Source organism: Salvelinus sp. IW2-2015, linkage group LG26, assembly GCF_002910315.2.
Source record: "Salvelinus sp. IW2-2015 linkage group LG26, ASM291031v2, whole genome shotgun sequence".
Taxonomy (NCBI): domain Eukaryota; kingdom Metazoa; phylum Chordata; class Actinopteri; order Salmoniformes; family Salmonidae; genus Salvelinus; species Salvelinus sp. IW2-2015.
In genome coordinates, this window is record NC_036866.1 from 41,193,819 (window position 1) to 41,203,945 (window position 10,127).

The 10,127-nt window shown below is 41.9% G+C and overlaps 1 pseudogene; it reads right to left on the minus strand.

Moving 5' to 3' along the window:
* Positions 1–1,603: 1,603 nt before the first annotated feature.
* LOC111952227 (E3 ubiquitin-protein ligase AMFR-like) lies at positions 1,604–4,935 on the minus strand (annotated as a pseudogene).
* Between the last annotated feature and the right edge of the window lie 5,192 nt (positions 4,936–10,127).

A 10,127-nucleotide genomic window follows, 5' to 3' on the forward strand; every position in this document is an offset into this window, starting at 1 on the left:
AGACACGACAARGCCTCTTCCCKTCAGGAGGCTSAAAAGATTTTGCATGGGCCCTCAGATACACAAAAAGTTATACAGCTGCACCATTGAGAGCATCTTGACTGGCTGCATCACCGCTTGGTATGGCAACTGCTTGGCATCCGACCAGAAGGTGCTAGAGGGTAGTGCATACGGCCCAGTCCATCACTGGGGCCGAGCTCCCTGCCATCCAGGACCTTTATACCAGGCGGTGTCAGAGGAAGGCCCTACAAACTGTCAAAGACTGCAGCCACCCAAGTCACATACTTTTCTCTGCTACCGCACGACAAGCGGTACCGACAGGACCCTGAACAGCTTCTACCCCCAAACCATAAGACTACTAATAGTTAACCAAAMAGCTACCCGGACAATCTGCATTGACCCTCTTTGCACTAACTCTATTGACTCATCACYAAGGCTGCTGCTACTGTTTATTATCTATCCTGTTGCCTAGTAACTTTACCCCTACCTATACGTATGCACATCGACTCGGTACTGGTACCCTGTGTATATAGCTAAGTTATCGTTACTCATTGTGTATTTATTCCTTGTTTCTATATTTTTCTCTCTGCATTGTTGGGAAGAGCCCATAAGTAAGCGTTTCACTGCTAGTCTACACCTGTGGTTCACAAAGCATGTGACAAATAACATTTGATTTGATTTGAGACAGTCCATTCGGTAGACTACTTCAGCCCTAGAAAGACTCGGATCTAGAGGGGGAAGGTTTTGGTGGTGCTGGGAGACCTGGGGCTGACTTATAATCCTATAACTCTTACTGAACGGCATACCTTCATCGTACTCATCATCATTATCGTCGTTCATGGCAGCAGTTTCCTCAGGGCTCTTACTCAGATATCTCCTGCGAGAGAAGACATAGAAAAGGGTTAGGGTTCTGGCTGAGGCTAGGGTCAGGGTTGAACCGGGATGTGAACATTAAGCTAGGGTTAGGCTTGTGGTTAATGTTGGTATCCTTTCAAATAATTTAGCTCCGGTTGATTTAGCTTGCCTGGTGCAATGGAATCAATGGAATAGTCCCAAAAGTGCAACTGCAAACCCTGCCCGTCGGGCAAGTTCACTGCCCAAAGTATTTGAAAGACAAGTACTTTTTGAAGCCAGACGTGTTAATGTTATGGGGCCAGAGGGCATGGGTGTGCTAATGGGGTCCGTGCTGCACAGAGCCTCATCATCATTAGGGCTGATTAGCCAGCGCTGCTAATAGATTAGTACCATTAACAGGAGCAGAATGAGCTAAATGGATATCAATGGAATAGAGAAAATGAAATGGAAAAAACACAGGGTAACATATAGGACAAAATATTCAAACAAAAACATCCATAGTCAAGTGTGCATTAAAAGTAAAAAAAAAAAGTAAGTAAAGCATTGAAATGGAATAAATAGGAGGAAACCTTTTTAATTGGCATCATTCACACTGTCCATAATAGACTGTCATTTGAAAATCCAGGCTTGCAGGTTAGCAACCAGAAGTGTTCCATTGAAGTCTATAGATAACAGTGCTTTTAAATAAGCAGACACAGTACCTGCATGTGCGTAGCAYTATCTCATCTTTCCTCTGCTGCAGCATCTTCTATCTCTCCTCGGCTGACTTGGAGAAGCGGCAGCACCTGCGCTCAAAGTCCTCCACCTCAGYGGTCACAACCTTTGAAGTCCCGCTGGCCCCACCCACATCCTCTGGGGAGCGGTTGACCTGGGAGAATATGTGATCCACAGGCTGGAGAGGAAGAGGAGCAAAGCAGACCTTTTAGGGACTATCCTGGAAGTTGAGTCTGTCCAAATTTACTGTTGAAGTCAGGCATCCCACTCAAAACATTTTATAAGTAATTTGTGATATTGGCTCATAGGATGAATTGACCCGGAATTCTGTTTTAGTACTTCCCTATGTTAATGTACCATCCAAGGAGACACYTAAGCTCACATAAGCAGACACAAACAACATGAAGTTAGCGAGGTGGAGATGTGGGACTGACCTGTGTGAGAAAGGGTTTGTGGTGGGAGTGGGACTGGGACTGGATTGACCTGTGTGGGGAAAGGCACCACGATGCGTCCCATCAGGAAGTTGTCAGTGGTGACCTCTACAGAGTGGGTCAGCTGCAGGTCCTGGAGCACCAGATGGTAGGGAACCCAAGGAAACATCTCTCGATCTGATGGTCCTAAAGACAATGTTTACCTCATTTTCTTCATTGGCACTGACGTGAAAGAATAGGACAGGTGAATGGTATCGCAATAAGTGCACAAGGCACTGGAAGCACACAAGTCATGGATCAATGGACCATAAGAATACTGACCATGGCATTAAGCTGGGAGTTGTTGGCCMGTTGTACAATGCCCAGGACYTTGGTTGTGTGCATGACTTCCACTGAGAAATTGGGCGGCCAGCTTGCAATGCGAGAACCTTGTACGGGTGACATGCATGTAAGATCAAGCCCATAGAATATTCATGAGAGGTGTACTTTCTACACTGTATTCAGATGTCTTGTGTTTAGAGAAAAGCCCGAAGAGTCGCTAACTGTTTCAGCGTAACCACTGAGGYGATGTCTATCTGCATATTGTATGGGTGTTACTTTCTCGCATGCTCTTAGCCCAACAGATACTAAGACCTGATGCAGAAAACAACAAAACTAGTAGGGACTACAGATGTCATTTATTTTCATAGGAACGTTAACACTGATGAGGAAGCCAAACTGTTGATTAATGTGTCCTTTCCCAGTTAAATAAAATGCATACATACGTAAATGGCGTAGTTCTGACAGCTAGGAGAGAAATGAGGATACTGGATGAGTTTTGGGGCCTCACTGTCAAAGTACCCCCACACCATCACACCTCCTCCTCCATGCTTCACMMTGGGAACCACACATGCAGAGATCATCCATTCACCTACTCTGCGTCTCACAAAGACACGGCGGTTGGAACCAAAAATCTCAAATTTTGAATTATCAGACCAATGGACAGATTTCCACAGGTCTAATGTCCATTGCTTGTGTTTCTTGGTCCAAGCAAGTCTCTTCTTATTATTGGTGTTCTTTAGTAGTGTTTTTTCTTCTTCAGAAATTCGACCATGAGGGCCTATTTCATACAGTCTCCTCTGAACAGTTGATGTTGAGATGTGTCTATTACTTAAACTCTGTGAAGCATTTATTTGGGGCTGGAATTCTGGCCTGGTAACTCATTGATGAAACTTATCCTCTGCAGCAGAGGTAACTCTGGGTCTTCCTTTCCTGTGGCGGTCTTCATGAGAGACAGTTTCATCATAGAGCTTGATATTTTTTGCGACTGCACTTGAAGAAACTTTCAAAGTTCTTGAAATGTTCTGGATTGACTGACCTTGATGGACTGTCATTTCTCTTTGCTTATTTGAGCTGTTCTTGCCGTAATATGGACTTGTTTTTTCCCCAAATTGGGCTATCTTCTGTATACCAACCGTAACTTGTCCAACACACTGATTGGCTCAAACGCATTAAGAAGGAAAGAAATTCCACAAATTAACTTTTAACAAGGCACACCTGTTAATTGAAATGCATTCCATTTGACTACCTCATGAAGCTGGTTGAGAGAATGCCAAGAGTGTGCAAAGCTGTCATCAAGGCAAAGGGTGGCTACTTTGAAGAATCTCAAATATAAAATATATTTTGATTTGTTTAACACTTTTTTGGTTACTACATGATTCCATATGTGTTATTTCATTGTGTTGATGTCTTCACTGTTATTATACAACGTAGAAAATAGTCAAAATAAAGCAAAACCCTACAATGAGTGACCAAACTTTTTTGACTGGTACAGTATATATTATACATTTATATAGCACTTCCACATTGGAGGACTCACATCATTCATTCACTATCTGTTGATGTCCACCAGCCCCAAAACATATTTTACCCAGCCATTTAAACATCAATGTATACATATTCAACAGCCTTTGCAAACGAAAACAGATAGATGTTGCGGTTGTTCAAATGTGCACAGCGTGGGAGAAAAAATAGTTACAGTTTACAGACAGCTGCTCACTTGTGGAAYAGATGTCCAAACCGCAGCTTGCGTTCTGTAGTCATGGAGTCCCAGCAGATAGCACAGTCATCATTGTTGGCTACCAGCTCATCAGAGGTGGCCACAGCAAACCTGCAATCAACCAATCAGCAACATATTTAGACAAACAACACTGTCCATTTTCTTCTTAGATCACGGAAATCCGTTTTCTGCTTTCATTTTGCCTTCAAATGTGCCTCAGAGCATAGATAGACACAGTATAAAAGGTCATTGAAACGCATACTGTAGGCTACACACGTACTGCCACGCTCTTTGAAGGCGGATAAAGCTAGCCGATTGAGCAACAAACCTGGCCTCCATGTTGTGGATGACACGGAGGTAGTTCTTGTGGCGACGGACATCGTCAAGCAGGTAGCGTAGCTGCAASGAAGATCACCCGGCTGGCCATGGAGATCCAGATGGTACCGAACAGCTGAGAGGTTGGAGGGGTAWGAAGGGGAGAGAAAGAAGACATTATGGTTACAACAAGAAGGGARCTAAAGATGAAAGGACCTTAGTAACAACGCTAGTAATGCAATAGTAATAACAGATGTGACAGAACGTCTGAGGACGGGGGTTTGAACTGTGGATGTGGTGCATGAGGTCCAGCCCCAGCAGAGCCAGCTCCATCACAAAATCAGTGGAGTAGATGTATGATACCTTACTCTAGTCCCCTCATGGTTCAGGTCCCACAGGTGGATAGAGTACCTGGAGGGAGCAGGAACATGTGGTTCAGTGTGTGTGTGTGTACCCCTTTCAGATGTACCACCAGTTGGTAATGGGTTCCTACAAGATATGCGTTATTTTGGTAATTGCCAGCASAATCACTTACCGGATAACGACATGTCCAGTTCTTAAGGACACCAGTATTCACTGAAAGGAAACATGAGAAAACAATGAAAACAGGGAGCGTCATCAGATAAGTTCATGCTGTCTACATAAAACAGAGAGAAGCACTTCACTAAAAATGTTGATCCATGTACATTAGAGAAACGAAGGTAAAGGATCCAACAGAATTTTTAAAGTCGTCTCTATATTAAAATGCATCGGAAACCACCCGGAAACCATTTTGTCATTGATAAGCACATACATTTTAACAGTGGCTGTACATTAACATTCTATACAGTGCATTCGGAAAGTATTCAGACCCCTTCACTTTTTCCACATTTTGTTAAGTTACAGCCTTATTCTAAAATGGATTAAGTTGTCCCTGTCACGCCCTGAGATTTGGGGTGGGCATTCTATGTTCATTTTTCTATGTGTTGTATTTCTTTGTTTTGGCCGGGTATGGTTCTCAATCAGGGACAGCTGTTTCGTGATCGTTGTCTCTAATTGGGAACCATACTTAGGTAGCATTTTCCCACCTGTGTTTTGTGGGTAGTTATTTTTCGTTTAGTGTTTTCTGCACCTGACAGGACTGTTTCGGTTTTGTTATTCACTTTGTTATTTTTGTTTCAGTGTTCAGTTCAATAAAAGTCATGAACACTTACCACGCTGCGCTTGGTCCGATTCTTCCTCATCAGACGACGACACCCATTACAGCCCCCCCCCCTCAATCTACACACAATACCTCTAATGACAAAGCAAAAACTGTTTCTAAGACATTTTTGCAAATGTATATATATAAAATTTGAAAAAATGTCACATTTACATAAGTATTCAGACCCTTTATCTCAGTACTTTGTTGAAGCACCTTTGGCAGCGATTACAGCCTCGCGCGTGCTTGGATATGACGCTACAAGCTTGGCACACCTGTATTTGGGGAGTTTCTCCCATTCCTCTCTGTAGATTCAGTCAAACTCTGTCAAGTTGGATGTAGAGCGTTACTGCACAGCTATTTTAAGGTCTCTCCAGAGATTTTTGATCGGGTTCAAGTCCGGGATCTATTTGGGCCACTTAAGGCGATCCAGAGACTTATCCTGAAGCAACTACTGTGTTGTCTTGGCTGTGTGCTTAGGTCGTTGTCCTGTTTGGAGGTGAACCTTACCCTAGTCTGAGGTCCTGAGCGCTTTGGAACAGGTTTTCATCAAGGATCTCTCTGTACTGATGTCTCTGTACTTTGTTCCATTCATCTTAGCTGAAAAACATTCCCACAGCATGATGCTGCCACCACCATGCTTCACCGTAGAGATGGTGGCAGATTTCCTCCAGGCGTGACACTTGGCATTCAGTCCAAAGAGTTCAATCTTGGTTTCATCATACCAGAGAATCTTGTTTCTCATGGTCTGAGAGTCCTTTGGGTGCCTCTTGGCAAACTCCAAGCCGGCTGTCATGTGCCTTTTACTGAGGAGTGGCTTCTGTCTGGCCACTCTACCATAAAGGCCTGATTGGTGGAGTGCTGCAGAGATAGTTGTCCTTCTGGAAGGTTCTCCCATCTCCACAGAGGAACTCCGGATCTCTGTCAGAGTGACCATCGGTGTTCTTGGTCACCTCCCTAACCAAGGCCCTTCTCTCCCGATTGCTCAGTTTGGCCGGGCGGCCAGCTCTAGGAGTCTTGGTGGTTCCGAACTTGGTTGTTCCAAACTTCTTCCATTTAAGAATGATGGAGGCCACTGTGTTTTTGGGGACCTTAAATGCTGCATACATATTTTGGTTCTTCCCCAGATCTGTGCCTCGACACAATCCTGTCTCGGAGCTCTACGGACAATTCCTTCGACCTCATGGCTTGGTTTTTGCTCTAACATGCAGTCTCATACCAAAGGGTCTGAATACTTATGTAAATAAGGCATTTCTGTTTGTTTTTTTAAAATAAATTTGCTAACATTACTAAAAACCTGTTTTCGATTTGTCATTATGGGGTAGTGTCTGTAGATTGATGAAGGATTTTTTAATATAATCAATTTCAAAGTAAGGCTGTAACGTAACCAAATGTGGAAAAAGTCAAGGGGTCTGAATGCACTGTATAWGACGCCAGAGCTCTGGCTCTCTTCTTTACATCGCTGTATGGGTTTCATGTGTACGTGTGTACGTGTGTACCTTGCGCAACAAAAAGATGCCCCCATCCCTTCTGCTAATTGGGCCACTTTAGCAAATGTGTTGTTGTCTGAGTGAGGGGAATGTTGTAAATCGAGAGGAGTCAATGTGTTCTGAAAGATGAGATGTTGGGGATTTTAATTATACCGTTTTATGTCATYCAAGCAAACCACACACRCGTGTGTTCAAATGTGCACTTCAGATGTCCATATTTGGAACAGAATGAGCGGTTGATTGTCATACTGTGAAGACAATTTGCCGCAGAACACGCACTTGAATGAAACTCATGACTCCATTCTGTGCACACCAAAATTACAATCTGTTTGTCTGAAGTGCCTTGTGAAAGCCTAACACTGTAAGATCGTATTGTACAACTTAGRTGGTCATGTTGGCAATAGAATAAGCTTTAAAATGAAGCCTACCTGACCCAGATTGTGATTTATAATGGAATGTTTTTGGATTGAGTAAACAACAATAGTAATTGTGTGATGGTGGGGATGAAGGGTTGTGTTGCAAATAAAAAACTTCAAGTGTACTTGCTTCAGTTCCTCAACGGAAAAGCTAGGAGAGCTCAAAAAAGCACCTTATAGTTCAAGGCTCTTTCCTTGAGTCATAAAAGTGCATTGAAATAACTCAGGAACTGTGCATATTTTGGTGAGGTGTGTGGCCACTTAGAAACACWAGTTAGACCATTCACTCAAACCCTTGTAATCGTTGTTGCACCTACCACCAAAATGTACATGAATATTTTTATATTACTAATGTATCCAGAATATTTTCAAATTTTGTTATTGACAAATGCTGTGAAAAGGACAATAAATGTAAAATGCACATACAGTGCCTTCAGAAAGTATTCACACCCCTTGACTTATTCCAAAAAATGTTGTGTTACAATGTGGAATTAAAATGGATTTAATAAAAAAATGTTGTCAACAATCTACACAAAATATTCTGTAATGTCAAAGTGTAGAAACAATTCTAAAAAGAATTATGAAAAATAAAAAATGGAATACATCTTGATTAGATAAGTATTCAACCCCCTGAGTCAATACGTTATAATCACCTCTGTCAGTGATTACAGCTGTGAGTCTTTCTCAGTAAGTCTCTAAAATAAGAGCTTTCCACACTTGGAATGTGCAATATTACCCTTTTATTATTTTCAGAATTCTTCAAGCTCTGACAAATTGGTTAATGATCATGCTTGACACACAATTTTCAGGACTTGCCATAGATTTTCAAGCGGTTTAAGTCAAACCTGTGGTGCTGTGGCTAGTTGGTAGAGCATGGCGCTTGCAACGCCAGGGTTGTGGGTTCATTCCCACGGGGGACCAGGTAATCGATATGTATGAACTTTCCAATTTGTAAGTCGTCTCTGGATAAGAGCGTCTGCTAAATTGACTTAATGTAAAACTGTAACTTGACACTCAGAAACATTCACTGTCTTCTTGGTAAGCAACTCCAGTGTAGATTTGGCCTTGTGTTATATGTTATTGTCCTGCTGAAAGGTGACTTCATCTCCAGTGTCTGGTGGAAAGAGACTAAACCAGATTTTCCTCTAAGATTTTGCCTGTGCTTAGCTCCATTCTGTTTATTTTTTACTGAAAAAAAACTGTCCTTAACAATGACACCCGTAAACATGATGCAGCCACCATATGCTTGAAATATGGAGAGTGGTACTCAGTAATGTGTTGTATTGGATTTGCCTCAGACATACACTTTGTATTAGTTTAGTGCCTTGTTGCTAACGGGATGCATGTTTTGGAATATTTTTATTCTGTACAGGCTTCCTTCTTTCCCCTCTGTCAATTAGGTTAGTATTGTGGATTAACTACAATGTTGTTGATCCATCCTCAGTTTTCGCTATCAACGCCATTAAACTCTGTACTGGTTTTAAAGTCACCATTGGCCTCATGGTGAAATTCCTGACCGGTTTCCTTCTTCCCCGGCAACTGCGTTAGGAAGGACGCCTGTATCTTTGTAGTGACTGGGTTTATTGATACACRATCCAAAGTGTAATCAATAACTTCACCATGCTCAAAGGGATATTGAATGTCTTGAATAAGATATTTGAAAGTCWAGGTTTGAGATAGAATATGTCACCAATTACTGTTCCAAAATGATTTTAAAGAAATTCAAGAAACATATTTTGTCAGGTATTCTACTGAATAGTGGCGCTCTAAACATGCGCAAATTCCCATAGGAACACAGACATTTTAAAAGTGCAGGGTTTGTGCAKCATGCCATGCCTTAATTTGTCTTACATGAATGATTTACATACTGTATGAGGAGAAAGCTGAAGTCTCTACCTATCCATTGATGTAAATAAATATATCACTTGTCTGATTCCCAGTTCATCCACTAGATGGCAGTAGTAGATCAAATGATGTCTCTTGGCCACTTGAAACCAGTTGTGTCTGGTTTTGGTAGTGAGTTACTGTGCCAAAATGGCTGAAATGGTTTTCAAGCCTGACATCTTAAAATTACCTTAGCAATCAGGACTTTCAAGTRATGGAGTTTTTTGTTGTTGTTGAAATAACACACAGACAGGTGAAGACACTTCAAACTTCTTTTCCCATTCACTTMTCCTATTGTAAACAATGATCTAACTTAACGGAGGATGGGYGGCTGGGGGGAGATTCTTATGACATTGCCAGCTGTAACAGAGGGGGGGACCCCCCAAACTCACCGGGCCTTGTACAGGGCCCAAAACAATCGCTCAGAGTTTTTACCCATCTACCWATAAGTGCTCTTCCTTGCAAGGCATTGGAAAACCTCCCTGGTCATTGTGGTTGAATCTATGTTTGAAATTCACTGCTCGACTAAGGGACCTTACAGATAATTGCATGTGTGGGGTACAGAGATGAAGTAGTCATTAAAAAATCATGTTAAACACTATTATTGCACACACAGTGAGTCCATGCAACTTATTATGTGACTTGTTAAGCAAATGTTTATTCCTGAACTTATCTAGGCTTTTCATAACAAAGCGGTTGAATACTTATTGACTCAAGACATTTCAGTTTTTTATTTTTTATTCATAAAAAATGTAAAATATAGTTTGACATTATGCGGCATTGTGTGTAGGCCAGTGACAAATC